We start from the raw sequence: 14,013 nt of genomic DNA on the forward strand, positions 1-14,013 counted from the left end.
CAACCAAAGAAGAGGTGTCGATCGACCACTGTGCCTCCAGATGTCAGGAGGGATATGGTGGACCACTTCCCATCCTGGGAAAAGCGTCAAAGGTGCAGTCACTGCACAGGAGACTTTTCTCATGAGCGTTGCGGAAAATGCAGTGTTCATCGCTGCCTGAATAAGGACAGGAACTGTTTTCATGCTTACCACATGGCATAAAAAAGTGAAGATACCAATTTGAAAACAAATAGGCTGCTTTATCACAGACTGTTTTCATTGTTACTATTGTTCATAATAAAAGGTTTTCCTTTTATTTAAGGTAGCTAAGGTAGCAGTTTGACATAAGAGGCCAACGTTCTTGTTGAATAGTCCAAACTTCTTTCATGCTTACTACATTTAGTAATAAAACAAGAGTTTCTGTTAAAGGTAGCAGTTTGAAAAAAAGGCTGATGTTTTTGTTATATAATTTGAATGCCAGAATGGCACGCAAATCCCGGTGGTATCATTTATGATACAAATGTAAAAACATATAGACACAAATATTTTCTTAATTGTGTTTTGTTGTTTTTTTTTGTTAAAGAGCCAAATAAAGGTTTCAGATTTTTTTTTAATCAGATTTTCTCTCCATTATTCCTGGTGTCAGGCATTACAGGGTTAAAAATGTGGCTTTCACACAGGCCTTAGTTTATTATTTACTGATGCAATCAAAAATGTAAAGATAAAGTGTCAGTGGAAGAGAAGCACTATTTTTAATAATTAAAAGAAAATCGAGTCGTAATTACCATCCTCTATTCCGTGACAAAGATTGATCAAAAGATTGAGCGCATTCGGGACGAGATTAAGGACCCCGTTCCCTGTTGAATTCCGTGAATACTGATGTTAGCAGGGGTATTATGGCTGATAATTGTCTGACAAGCCTATCTCAATTTGAAATAGTATCTATTGAAAGTCTAACAAAATTAGCTGGTGCGGCAAAACAGACAACTTGTGTGCTCAATCTGCTTCCCGGCAAACTCATCAAAGAATTGTTTCCAACCCTAGGACCCTCCGTCTTGAATATCATTAATTTATCACTCACCTCGGACACTGTACCAGCAGCTTTTAAGACCGCTGTTATTCGACCTTTGCTTAAGCAGCCAAACCTCGATTTGGAGAACCTCAGTAATTATAGGCCGGTTTCAAATCTCCCGTTTATTGCGAGAATTCTTGAATTCTCTTCAGTCAGGATTTAAAGCCGATCACTCTACTGAGACAGCCCTTGCTAAAGTGACTAGTGATCTTCTCCTAGCTATGGACTCCGTGGACCACCTCATCAATATGACTCTTACTCGATCTTAGCGCTGCTTTTGACACCGTTGATCATAACATACTGTTAGAACGCCTTGAAGCATGTGTTGATATCTCAGGTTTAGCACTTTCTTGGTTTAGCTCTTAGCTCTCAAAGAGGATGCACTGTGTAATTCATGCCAATGTGACTTCTGAGTTTTGTAATGATACATGTGGAGTCCCGCAGGGATCCAATCTAGGACCCCTATCGTATAGCATCTACATGCTTCCGCTTTGTGATATTATTCGTAAATATACGTTAATTTTCACTGTTATGCTGACGACACTCAATTATACATGCCGCTGGAGATAACAAACCCGGCTAATTTCTGTAATCTAGAGGCGGGACTTGCTGAGATTAAACAATGGATTCACATTATTCTAACTAACAGTTATATAGTATCATATAGTATGTATAGTATCATAATGTGTGTTCAATGTTGCCCACTTGGCATCCATTGCAGCCTGGTCATCCTGGAAGGGGGATTCCCCCATCTGTGGTCCCTTCTCAAGGTTTCTAATTTTTCCCCAGATGGGGTTTTTCAGTTTTTCCTCACCCTCCTGGGGGTTAAGATCAGCAGAATATTCGTTTACCATATTTTCCGGACTATAAATCGCTCCGGAGTACAAGTCGCACCACCCATAAAATGCATAATAAAGAAAATATATATAAGTTGCACTGGAGTATAAGTCGCATTTTTCGAGGAAATTAATTGTGCTCTTAGTACACATCATTTCCACCGAGCTACGATGCTAACATTCACACATGTAGCAAACAAGACAGTTACGGTAAAATAACTATAAACTCACCAAAACGGTTGTAGATCAATTAAATATCGTATTTTCCAGACTATAAACCGCAACTTTTTTCCTAGATTTTGAGCCATGCGGCTTATAGTCCGGTGCGATGGATTTTTCTTCCACCGCTCGGGCGCTCTAACCGGAATGACAGTACAATTCAATACAATACATTTCCCATTAACTGGATGTGACTGCAGGTGGAGGAGTTCAACAGGCAAGGGCACCATAGACTAGGTTATTGCATTAGGTGCTGTAATGCTTTGATTTGATGTTTTCCTAGATGTCCCTGAAGGGCACATAAATGCGATTGGCTGATGTTACGTCTGTTCTGTTGTTTCGATGTGAAATGCTATTGTTGATTTAGCACGTCGTGTGTTAGATTGGCTGACTTTATTAACATAAAACAAGACAGGTGCATATGTAGAATGTAGTAGAACAATAGATGGTGGAGTCTGGTGGACATTAGCTGACAAACTGGCGCGGCAGTCGGCAGTGAAATGAAGATAAGTACTGTTTACTCTTCTGTTTTAATCAGCAACGTTGCTGCAGTGTTAAAAGGCACTGTTAGGAAAGAATCTGCTCAGATACACGCATGTACATTTACAGTTCATAATCGTTCTGTAAATGCAGTAAATATAAAAGTTTTCAACATAGATATAAAGGTGCGAATTATTTAATTTTTTTCCCAAAATGTTCTTAGAAAATAGAGTGGGTGCGGCTTATATAACGGTGCGGCTTATAGCCCGGAAAATACGGTAAGTCTTTTATTTATCCCCAACCGTGTAGAATGTTTCCGAGTCTCCAAAAGTATTTATGTATTCGTCGTAATTATCTCTATGTTCTCTTCCCCGCTCTCAGCTCCGTACGTGTGGCTGATGCAAGACCCCAGCCAGTGTCTTAAAGCAACAGTATACTATTTTGTATAGATCTATATTGATAGACAGTCAAATTGTCTTTATTATAATATTGTAATTATTTATTTATCAAAATGTTAGATTTTAACCGTTTAAATTATTCATGCATTTTAATAGCTTTCAGGATTCATCTTTATGTTTCTTTATGTGGGTTACAATAAGATGTGAAATGATATACACTATACATGTTATTCTGCCCGGTGTAAAGTCAAAATGTAATGCAGGTTTATATGCAGCCTTAGAACGCCCTCCTGTGGTTGTTTGTGTATTGTTTGCTGACGTTGAAAAGGAAAGAGATACAATATAATGTGTTCATAATTTCACACATAAGTCGCTCCAGAGAATAAGTCGCACCCCCGGCCAAACTATAAAAAAAAAACTGTGACTTATAGTCCGGAAAATACGGTATATGCTGTCAGCTATGGGCACGTGTAGCCCTTTGAGACTTTTCTGTGATTAAGGGCTATAGAAATAAATTTGACTTGACAAAGCCGTAGACATCAGTATTGTCTACAAACATCATTCTGATCGTCTGCGTCCTTCATCACTGCTCAAAAAAAAAAAAGGGCCATCCTACAAAGGCTCACGACACCGTCACGTGTATATTCTGATGCATTTCATTGGATAAGAGACCGAGAATTGGTTAAAAAAAAGTGGCCAGTTGTGCCATTTGGTCACTCTGATTGGCTGTTAGCTAGCAAATCAGTGTGCGGAGCATCAAGGGGAAGTGACAAATGCGGAAAAACAGTGAGCACGCCTCCGCTGCCTTAATCGTCTTACAAGAGCGAGGGTTGACAATGCAATTATTCCACAATACCGTGTCAAGAACGTGATGGTTTACTTCGCATAGGAGTTCATCGTGAGAAGAATATAGCTGAATGCATTGTCTATGTTTTTATAATCAGCCCCCGGCCAACAGCTTTACGGTTGGAGTTTTCTAACCATGAGAAATGGTGACTACCGCCGCCAATGGTATGGAAGGGTATTACATCTTATGCATGCGCAGAAGGTACTTTAATGGCCATCGTCGCTGTCTGTCGTTGCGGTGTATTCCTCCAGCGTGACGTGCCGGAAGCCACAGGGGGTAAGCGTCTGTCACTGTTGGCCAGCTTCTTTTTGGTCTATCGGGGCCTTAAGATTGGAGGAGACATGATGAGCAGGGCAAACACAGGAACACAATAAAACAAGATTAGAGTCAGAGACCAGAGATACAGTATCTTAGGTCGTTCCTGGGGTCAACCAGGATGACAGGAACCAAGAGCCCTTCAGGGCTTTTCAAGAGGACAGACTGCATGGGCCCGGTAGAAGGTTTTGGCCAACAAGCCAGGAAGGATGACTACTGCAGGGTGTGTCTCATGGAAGCTCAGGAGTCATTGACGAAAGAGAAGTGCAATGCAATATGACTAATGTTGGTGGGGGAAAAAAATATATTTAGATTCACCTCCCTGGTGTTAGTAAGCATTAGCTGGTGGTGGTTTTAATTAAACTCAACTCAACTTTATACTGTGTGCTTCAGCAAGCTTGCAGACCGATCGAAGAGCAATTCCGCTTGATATGTAATCTTTACTGCTTTGTGTGTGCTGTTGTCAAATCCCCTAATCCCATGTGATGTAATTTTGGATCAATTGCAATCAAACTAAAAGTTCAAGAGATATTATCAAGCTCATTATTTCTTTGTATACTTGAACTTGCACTCTACGTAGTTTTCCCACAAAATGGTGTAGAATTATTTATTGCCACGGGATGTTATGCGACATGATATGTAAACTACTGCTTGTGTGTGTTGTTGTCAAATCCCCTAATCCCATGTGATGTGACTTTGGATCAATTGCAATCAAACTAAAAGTTCAAGAAATATTATCAAGCTCATTATTTCCTTGTATACTTGAACTTGCACTCTACGTAAAGGTGTAGGATTGTTTATTGCCACGGGATGGCAGCAAAACTACATAGACCTTATAAACTCACTTCAGCATGCTACAAGATAGTGGCAAAGCAATAACTTTTATATTGGACATGGCTTTGGCATGAGCATAAAAACAGTGAATAGGTGCGTTTTCAGCAAATAATGGAGGATAGGTTTCGAAAAAACAAAGCCTTCTGGTGACCTACACTACACTGCGTACAAGAAGCAGTTTATTTCCTGAGGAGGCTCATCTCAATCAATGTCACTAAATTATTGTGATATTTTTCCAATCTTGATGTTGGCAAGGTTTACTTTGTTATTGTCTTCAGTACCTGGGATACTAACTTGTTGAGTAAATTTATTGAAAAGGCTGATGACACCATGCGACTGAAGAGGCAAGGCAAGGCAAGGCAGTTTTATTTATATAGCACATTTCACACACAAGGCAACTCAATGTGCTTCACACACGCAAAAACAACATCTAGAAGCATTTGCAAACACAACAGTTAACGACATTCAAAAGCAAAGCAGAGAAAACAAAAGTAGCTTACAAAAATGATTAGACTACAGTAATTTTAATTAATTGTGCAGTCCTGCACCTGAGCTTATATCGTGCAATACCCAACATTCCCCACTACTGTAATACCGTGCAATACTCAACATTCCCAAATACTGTTAGTCTAGTTTTATTTTTATCCAATGCTGTCCCTTACATTTCACTACAGCACTGCAGCACTGTCACTTACTTAGAGTATTTTTCCTCTGTACTATGTACAGGCTAAAATGAGTGTTCCTCATACTATTTATGTAGATGTATGTTGGTGTGTATATACATGTATATATACACATGTTACTGCGTATATTTACATAGGTTTGGTCCTGAATGTTTGCCGTTAATGTTATACATTAATGGCTACATTATGCCGCCGTCCCTGTGTGACCTATATCTTTGCTGCTGTAACACTGAAAATTTCCCCACTGTGGGATCAATAAAGGCCTTCTTATCTTATCTTATCTTATTTTAGGACTGTTCCATTTAATCCCACCCAAGTTTCCAACCTGTTCAACAGTATGTTAACAACATACAACAGTATGTTATGATCAATTGCATCAAATGCTGCACTGAGATCCAATGAGACTAGCGCCGACACCTTTCCTGCATCATTGTTCAATCTTATGTCATTTATTAATTTGATAAGAGCTGTTTTTGTAATGTGATGAGGTCGAAATCCTAATCGGAATTTATCAAAAAGTCAGTTTGAGTTCAATAATTTGCTGAGTTAATTAAAAACCACTTTGAGAATCTTTGATAAGGTAATTTTGAGATGGGTCTATAATTTACAAACAAGGTGTAAATAAGCGTTCTCTTTTTTTAAAAAGGGGCTTGACGGCAGCTACTTTCGGGGGTTTAGGAAACTTGCCTGACTGAAGTGAGCAGTTGATTATTCGCTGTAATTCAGTTAGAACAGATTTCCAATAGTTTTGAAAAAGTCCAACGGTAATGGGTCAAGACAGATAGTTGATGGTTTCAACTGCTATTATAGTTTTTTGATCCACTGTATCAAATTCTGTCATGATAATCGAATTATTCCTAGGTAATTTTTAAGTACTTCATCATTTGGAATTTTGCAGGTTTTTGATGATGTTGATCTGATATATTGTACTTTTTCCACTAAAGAAGCAGGCAAATTCATTGCATCGATCTGTTGAGAGGAGTTCTGGCGCTATTTGATTTATGGGATTTGTGAGTTTGTCGACCACAGCAAATAGAGTTTGTGTATTGCTTAGGTTCTTACTAATGATTTTAGAAAAGTGTTGTCTAGCTTTTACTAACTCTTTGTTAAAATTACAAAGACATTGTCTGAACAGGTCAAAATGAAGGGAGTTTAGTTTTTCTCCACTTTCCTGCACTTTGATTTTAAAGTCATTACACCCGTATTGCACCTCCAAGGTGTTTTATGTCGCCATGAAATGGTCTTAGTTTTAATAGGAGCAACAGCATCCAGGAAATTTGCGATTTTCCAGGTAAATTTATCCAGAAATTCATCAATAGTCAGCCAGAAGAGAGAGTCTCTTACAGGGGAAGTCAACCCCAATATTTTCTTTACAATAATATGTTATGTGCAGTTTCTAGCACTAGAGCTGAGAGTGATGTTGCGTCTTTCTACCCTTAAAGCTGGGAGAGTGTATACATCATTTTCGTCTTTTTTTTAATCCAATTCTCGGTAGGGTTGCCAACTCCCTGAAAAATAAATAAAGGACACCTCATCGGCAGGGACGGCCAACCTGACTGCCTTCAACTAGGGATGGGCGCATCCATACCAAAATCGATATTCCGATCCAAAGTGCTCAAGAAGGTTGTATTGTCATCCAATCAGAATTTTCACTATGTGTTGCCAAGGGCAAAGAGCTTTCTGCCTTGGTAGAAACGTCTTTGACTACTGCAGAGTACACTGTGTATTCTTTATCGATTATTCAGCAATTTATTATGTTCATGTATTATTAATCTATTTAACACAATTGTCAATCAATTGTACTTGTTTATTCCACCCTCAAATTATGATATGTTGTTTGTCCATACAACGCTGCCATTCATTGCACATTCCCATATTAACCTTGATCGGAGGGTTGAAAAAAACCAAATAATTCTTTACATACCATATCTATCTGTGGCGTTGCCTGGTGGACAACAAAGATGCAGATGAGCGCGGAGAGCTTTGAAATAAGTGACGGCAGTGAAAAAGACGACATCCTTGTGAACCTTGGACCACTGGAACCAGTCGAACGTGTTATATGGTTAAGATATACTCTATGTTTGTAGACAATGACAATATTTATGGCTTTGTAACAGAACAGAGGATGGTAATTACCACTTGATTTGTTTTTTTAATTAAAAATAGTGCTTATCTTCCACTGACACTTTATTTTTTCATTTTTGATTGAAACAGTAAATAATAATAAACCCAGGCCTGTGTGAAAGCCACACCTGTGTGAAAACCACGCCTAAGATCTCTCATTCTTTTGGAATTATGTTTCTATCTGCTACAGGGGCTGAGATTAATTATTTTGTAGGTGTTGAATTTCTGGGAAAACTTCAGATTTTAGGGTGATTCCAAAGTCGACCATAAGCTTTTGAGAGATGTTTTGGCACGCGCCTTAGACCTAAATGGGTTAATCCGAGCACCGTGTTTGGACTAGTGGAGGTGCATAGAACATATTTTTGTAAAGAAAATGTTTAGGTTGACTTCCCTTTTAAGAAAGAGAGGGATAAGTGCTTACAAGAACTCCCCATTACGGACAAACCTTTTGACTCTCATATTGATCTGCTGAGACTGATTAGTTTTTTCTTCAGTTCTACTGCAATGAACAGTTTTGGTCATCCTTCATCCATTGAATGTACAGTTATATAACCATATATCCAACATGATAGAGTTAATCACCTGTGTAAATATTGTGTAATAAATGTTTTATATATTAGATGAACAATCAATAGCATACATAACATAACATCCTAAATGTTTTTTTTAGGGCACAATACTGACTAATTCATTTGATTTTGTATTCATGTCATAAGTGTTTTTCATACATACCTTTACAGTAATTCAGACTTTACTACGGCGATGTATAAATTTGGGTTATGTCACTACCGAAGGCAAAGTCTCCATCGTTAAATGAGGAACTCCTGTATTCAGAATTGATATCTTGGTGTGCATTGTGAGGGGAACACACACTTCAAACGCCAGCAATTAAAAATTACAAATGAATACTAAAATGTGGCATCATTAGGAATAACATTACCAAATTACCAAATTAAACATCATATTTTGTATAAAATGGCGTGATTCTTGATGTTTCTATATGTATTTTAGAACATTAAGTTTGAACTATCCAAGCATAGAGGACAAAGGGCCGATGAGTGTTGCACCCAAGGTGAATCTAATAAGCTAATACATTAAGTAGGTGATTTAAGTATGGATTCACCATTAAGGTTGTAATGTAATGATCAATTTGTATCTCAATTACTTGCTGTACTGCAGATGAGCACCACTTTAGTGGTGCTTGCTAAATAATATCACTGCATTACATACAACAAACCTTGCTATTTGTTGTGCAAAATCTCCTCAACTCAAACCGAACACTTTTAACCTAGCAAAAATAAGATGGAACAAAGTGCTGTAGATTATTAAAAAAATGATTATAAAACAAACTAATATGTTTATTTGTAAAGGATTATGAGAAACTGTAGCACTTGAAAAACAAAATTAAGTTTTCTACTTGCTCTTAAGCACTTTAGACTGTTGATTAAATATGCAGGTGTAAATTATTGAAGGATTTTCTTACTTGATATGTATTGTCTAATTTTTATCTTTCCTGCCAGGGGACTTGAATGGAAATTTGTTATATGCTAACTAGGCTTGCCAATTTTCTCACTCCTAAATAAGGGACAGGTGCACGGTGCCACGGTGGTGTGAGCATGATGTATGTATGAATTTGGGATTTTTTTCCTAATTTTCACGTTAATGCTGAAACCATATTCACATCAAAATTTAAAAAATGGACAGTGTTTTTCACAGCGACGATATGTCACCTCATATGAAACCACAATTTGGCTCTTTTCATAAAAAATGGGTGTAAGAAATCTGAAATGTAAAAGAGGAGGGTGACTCACCAAATGTATTTTTTCCATGGATATTTTTCCGGCTGCTTTTGACTGACTCAAGCAGTCTTCTGTCATTTTGCGCAGCCAGAGAGAAGTCCTTACATGTCAGGTGGAGTGATTGCCGCTTGTTCTGAGATTGACGCTTTATCTGATCCAGGATCTGTCATGTGTAGTACCGAGAGTCTCCATTAGCGAGCGCTTTAATGTGCTATCACTGTTTAAGAACCAGCAATTTATGTTCAAGCAATAATACAAGTAATAGACATTGAGTTGCCAACCCGTCTGTGTCCATAGTTATTGACAATCGATCGCCATCCAGTGCTTTACTAAAAGCATCTTATATTACAGGATCGGTAGATTGCAGTTTTCTGTATTTGCAAGAGTTGATAGTAAATATACGGGACATTTAAGGTCCCGTATGGGCCGAACCAAATTAGCCCAAAATACGGGACGTCCCGGCTAATACAGGAGAAGTTGGCAACCCTAATGCTAACATCCGTACATTTAAATGTACATGTCGTAGCTGTCCTGTTAAAAACACTTATCTCCAATTTTGGAAACATTTTTAATTTTCACTTTAATGAGATGTCTGTAAGGCGGAAACATGATTCAGGTAAAAATAAGAAAATGAAAAAAAAATGGAGATTGGAGATGATTTTCACATGACAGCGACGATATATGTACCTCTTTCCTAACAGTGCCTTTTAACATGGCAGCAACTTTGCTGATTAAAACGGAACATAACAAAGAGAACAGTATTAATTTATCTTCATTGCTCCTGTGTTTGAAATCACAGGTCACTTTCACCCATGAAGTCGTCTTCTATGTTCCAAAATTAAATATTTACTACATTTGCAGAACGACTTTGAACTGCAAATGTACTCGTATGTATCTGAACAATTCTGTTCTCACAGCCTTGTAAACACAGCAGCAACGTTGCTGATTAAAACGGAACAAAAAGACAAAATGAACAGTACTTAATCTTCATTTCACTGCCCGCTGCTACTCCAGTTTGGCAGCTAATGGCCATCTTCTATTGTTCTACTACATACCACGCACCACCTAATGCAATAACCTAGTGCATAGCGCCCTCGCCAGTTGAAATCCTCCACCTGCAGTCACATCCTGTTAATGGCGAATGTATTGTACTGAATTGTTCTGTAATTCAGGTTAGAGCACCCCTAGCGGTGGAAGAAAAAGCCACAGAATAGCCGCACCTTTATATAAGCCGCATGGTTCAAAACCTAGGGAAAAAAAGTAGCGGCTTATAGTCCAGAAAATATGGTATTCATATTTTAATCACCACTTTTTAGTATCTGTAGTAACATATACACACGGAATACCTGTGTTGAATAAACAGCCTATTTTCATAGCTCTTTGTGCTGGTGAGAGTCAGACATGGGCTAGATAGATATTCACATGAATGTGCATTTGGATAAGGCTTCTCTTCTATTTTCCTTCCCCGTGCTGATATGCGCACTGCGTTCAAAGAATGATACCAGTATCGATAACTGGCATCGGCACTTCACTTGTTAGTACATCAACCAACCACTTGTTAGGACCAACACTATTAATTTGATTTTTTTACAGACAACAAACCAATAGAATTGACATTCATTCATTATCTTAGGGCCGTGCTGCAATAATTCTTTTCAACCACAATCTTGGACTACAAGCTTCCCAGAGTGCTTCATAAGATCAAAACAGCACTTTTGTTTTACATAGTGATCTGAGTGCCCCAAGTCCGAACCCGGCATTTCTCCTGTCGTCTCTCACAGTGCTGTCTGCTGTGATTGATGAAGTGTTTCTGACCAAGCACTGCCTTCTCAAAGCCTCACTTCCCTTCGAGCTGGGGATAACTTTTCCTTTCTGTGTCTCACGGGTTACTTCCTTTAAATTTCTGCTTTCTTCCTTTTTGCTGTGGGGTAACATTTTTGTATGTGTCACTTCAGTGCTCCCTCTCGCTCTGGCTAGTGGCAAAACCTCTCCCTCAACCCCCCTCTCCTAATCTCCTCTCTAAGTCAAGGGTCACATCTCGTGACTGCTCTGGATGACTTTTTGTTAATTCAACAACCTAAAGACAATGCTGCCACATGCTCTGCCAGCACTGAGTCATGACTGATGGCAACCCTCAGGATGAAGTCACACAGAAAACGTCATCAGGCCACTGCTCATTCTGCATTTGTTTTTGGAACTCACATCCAAACAATCTGAAAGTATACAATTTCTTTTGAAAATACACAGCTGTAGCCTCAATATCCCCAGTTGTAACAAGTGATAACTACCACTTTGTAAACGACAGCTACCAAGAGATCTTCTATACCAGGGATGGGCAACTTAATTATTGGAGGGTGCCACAATTTTTCATCAGTGCCACTGGGCGGTACATAAGACCACAAACTTCATAAGATGTATGACTAAAATGATCATTTAAGTATGGATAAAGTGTGTCCATACATGCAAAATAACAAATACAAAATAACCACATAGCTTTTTTTTCCCAGTGCAAAAGCCATATACTGTTGCTCACAAATATTCACTTCTGTCCTGAGTCTAGCTTCCACAACTCTTGTCCATACTTCATTGTGTGGCTCATCGACTTCATTCCTCATTCCTCTTTATACCAGGTCTCCTGAACATATAAAATATCTACCTTTCTTCTAACCATCATGCCAACCAACTCCTTAGATTTTCCTGTCGTGGTCCCAACATTCAAAGTCCCCACTTTCAAGTCTAGGGATCAGTGCTTCCTTCTTCTTATTCTGCCTATGCATCCACAATGGAACCCACAAATGGAGTGGGGGTTATCGTAAAAGGAAAAGTTTAAGAATGACCTGGAAGTGAAAAGTCTTAAAACGTTAATGTTTTGCAACTGTCGGCAGCCTATGAACAATGGCTCCTCTCTGTGCATTGTGTGCGTACACATGCATCCACCATAACACTCTATAATGCGTATTTTTATTTTCAGAATACACACTTTTAACCATCAACCTGATTTGTAGGCACCTTTTGCTGATGACGACTCAGCCCCCAGTGGGTCAAGGCCAGCTACTCCCCACACAACTGAAATCCATGAGAAGCCTAAGTTCGTCCAAGCAGAGTCAGGGGCAGCTTCTTCTGAAACATGCACACAACTTGAATGTTTCCACATCAAGCCTTTGGGTGAAGCACAGCAGGTCGAGAACACCAGATGACAACGTCACAGCAAATCTGCGAGTGTGGTGGTGTGCTGTTAACACCCCTCGCAGTGCTCCTCCTGAGGGGGAGTGGGATTCTTTACTTTCCCAGGTCGCGTTCGCATACAACACCAGTGTCCATTCCAGCACGGGGTTCACGCCTTACTTCCTCACACATGGCAGGGAGGCCAGGACTCCTGTGGACGTGATGCTAGGTCACCCAGCTTTGAGTGAGCATAGCTGCGGCCCTCCGGAGGACTTTGCTAGCTTGCTGCTCAGAGGCTTGGACACAGCTTTCAAGCGAACCAGGGAGAACAATCGTGTGGCGAGCGAGAACCAGAAAGCTTATTATGACACCAGAGTGACACACGAGCCATACGCGGTGGGGGACTTAGTGTGACTGAGTGTTCCGTCAGAGAGCCGTCGTAAACTGGCTCCCCACTGGAAAGGGTCCTACCACGCGCGACAACGAATGGACAGGGATGATGAGGTTGGTGTGATCTATCAGCTCAGTAGCCCATTCGAGGATGAGCCCCCACTCCAGACTGTCCATTATGATAGGCTGCAGCGATACACCTTGCCAGATGTATTCCCCTTTGGGGGGCCTCCCAGGGCTTCCAGGGCCCTGTCCCCGCCTTCTATTCCGCGGAGGGGTGCTGATTCCCCTGATAGCCTCGCCGGATCGTATGCATCGGGGTCTACTTCAAGGGCAACCCGAAGTGGGAGGCCGATACGTGGACCTGTGCGCTTTTCAGACTTTGTTGTGCACTGAGAGAATTGAGTATTAATGAAAAAAAAAAAAAAAAAAAAAAAAAAGGGCGGCACGGTGGGCGACTGGTTAGCACGTCCGCCTCACAGTTCAGAGGTCGTGGGTTCAATCCCGGCTCCGGCCTCCCTGTGTGGAGTTTGCATGTTCTCCCCGTGCCTGCGTGGGTTTTCTCCGGGTACTCCGCTTTCCTCCCACATTCCAAAAAACATGCATGGTAAGTTGATTGGACTGTCTAAATTGCCCCTAGGTGTGATTGTGAGTGCGGATGTTTGTCTCTGTGTGCCCTGCGATTGGCTGGCAACCAATTCAGGGTGTCCCCCGCCTACTGCCCAAAGACAGCTGGGATAGGCTTCAGCACGCCCGCGACCCTTGTGAGGATAAGCGGTATGGATAATGAATGAATGAATGAATGAAAAAAAAAAAAATCGGATCACATACCAGTGTTCAGGTGAAGATGGTGTGGAGTTTTTTTTCAGTTT

Source organism: Filicampus tigris, chromosome 2 (genome assembly GCF_054856515.1).
Source record: "Filicampus tigris isolate MCC_2025a chromosome 2, RoL_Ftig_1.0, whole genome shotgun sequence".
NCBI lineage: Eukaryota > Metazoa > Chordata > Actinopteri > Syngnathiformes > Syngnathidae > Filicampus > Filicampus tigris.